Genomic DNA, 2186 nt, shown 5'->3' with positions numbered 1-2186 from the left:
CTCTTTCTTGTCTCTTTTATTCTTGTTTACATTAAATCTTGTTAACAAAACCATTATTAATCTTTCACTTGGTTGAGAAATAATTTAAGTATTTTTATTCCCTACTCCCTGTGGATACGATATCCACTCACTTGGGATTTTATTACTCGACAAACCCGTGCACTTGCGGGACATACATAAGGGGAGTTGTCATTCACCCTGCTAAGATCACAAAAATCAGAAGCGACATCTCCTCTTTCTGCCAGTTAGAATCTAAATCCTTATATGATACATGGGAATGGTATAAGGAAATGTTGAAGAAATGTCCGCAGCACGGAATTGTTGACTGGATGCAAATCCAGGTCATCTATAATGGACTGAATACTTCCACCAAACAGATACTTGATGCAGCCGGCGGATGTTCTTTGTGTCACAAGCAACTGAGCGAGGCACAAAATATAATTTAAGAGATTACAAACAATGGGTATCGATGGAGTTTTGAGAGGAACAAACCAGTGAAGACTGCTGGTATTTGTCAAGTTGATGTCATCAATACTCGTTCTGCCAAATAGAGGAATCATCAAATTTTTTCTTGAAGTCAGTCGAGACAAGGATAGTTGGTTCAGCAGCAGCAACAACAGTATAAGCATCCACCTCAAATTGCACAACAGTCACAGTCCTTTTCCTCCTCAGAACCTTCCAACGACCTCACCAGTTTAATGGCTAAATTTATAAGGAGTACCGAGACATGGTTCACTGGTCATGAGGAGATGATCAGAACCACCAATGCATCCATGAGGAATTTGGAGCACCAGGTGGCCCAAATGTCTAACCTGCTGGAGGAAAGGCTACTGGGGACCCTCACGTGCAACATAGTAATGAATCTGAAAGAATCATTGAAGGGTGTGACTTTAAGAAGTGGAAGTAGCTACCAAATTTTGTTGAGAAGGAGCCTGAACTGCAAGTTTGTGAAGCCACCGTGCACACCAACAAAGACAACACCACAAAGGACAGAAATTCAATCCCAGACTATTAACAGAAACTTCTATACCCTGTAAAGCCAAGGAAAGGCCAACAAGATGAGAAGTACAAAAAATTTCTTGACATGTTTATAACTTTGCACATTAATGTCCCATTTGTAGAAGCCCTTGCTCACATGCTGAGGTATACCAAATTCTTGAAAGAACTGCCCACCAACAAAAGGAAGTTTGAGGATATCTTCTATGATACTCAGTGAGGAGTGTTCTGTTTTAATATACACCAAACTTCCCACGAAGGAGAAAGATCTAGGGGGATTCATCGTTCCTTGCATAATTAGGGGTTTAGTTGATGAGAAGGCCCTTGCTGACCTTGAGGCCAGTATTAACCTAATGCCCTTGATAAGTGCTTGTGCGATAAGAATGCGAAGCATTCTTTCCTTATGATGAGCATTACTTTTGTCCGGTTTTAGCGCTAATACGTGTATATTTATGTACTTTTATGCAGGTTGGGTTGTGAGACCGATTATTTGCGAAAGAAGCCATTTTAGATCATTTTACGCATTATTTGGAAGAGATCTTGAGAAGGCTCAAACGCAAAGACATGAGTCAGGTTTAGAATGATAGAATGTATGCCAACCTCCTTGTATTTGAGCTAAGACAATGATTCGGAGGGGCACGAAGGCATTTACATCCTAGTATTCCGGCTTGTGCATATTTAGGAAGATCTCCACCAACGTGACCATTTATTGAAGAACCAAGACGATCTGCGATGTGAACGTGTGCCCGTTTACGTTACCTCGATGAAAGCATGGATTCAGGAGTATTTTGGGTCGTTACTGTAGCAAGATACTGTAGAAATCACTATAGCAAATATCTGTAGCAGGTACTGTTCACAGCCGGCCGAAGAAGGAGCAAAACAGAGGAGCCACACGGGCTTGTGGAAATTCCACACGCCCGTGTGTTAATTCCACACGCCCGTGTGCAATATCCACAGGAGCGTGTGGAATCTTGATTCCAGCCCTATTTAAGGCCGATTTCAAGATTATTTTCTCTATCTTTTCCCCAACTTGAGAGAGGGCTACGGCTAGGGTTTTGAGAGATATTGGCTAGGGATTTGCAAAGGTTCTATGGCTCCGACATCGTCATCTCTTTGGAAGAAGGTTGGTAAGGGAGCCTCCGAGGAAGCCGCAGCCCAAGGGTCTCAGCCAACTTTAGAGTCACAACAAG

At 42.2% G+C, this 2186-nt stretch overlaps 1 non-coding gene across 1 annotated transcript; it reads right to left on the bottom strand.

The window, feature by feature from the left end:
- Positions 1-212: 212 nt before the first annotated feature.
- LOC120278268 lies at positions 213-319 on the bottom strand. The gene has a single exon (XR_005541608.1). It is a non-coding gene; the product is annotated as a small nucleolar RNA R71 (small nucleolar RNA).
- Between the last annotated feature and the right edge of the window lie 1867 nt (positions 320-2186).

This window comes from Dioscorea cayenensis, chromosome 15, assembly GCF_009730915.1.
Source record: "Dioscorea cayenensis subsp. rotundata cultivar TDr96_F1 chromosome 15, TDr96_F1_v2_PseudoChromosome.rev07_lg8_w22 25.fasta, whole genome shotgun sequence".
NCBI classification, from domain to species: domain Eukaryota; kingdom Viridiplantae; phylum Streptophyta; class Magnoliopsida; order Dioscoreales; family Dioscoreaceae; genus Dioscorea; species Dioscorea cayenensis.
This window is presented reverse-complemented; position numbering and strand designations above follow the sequence as displayed.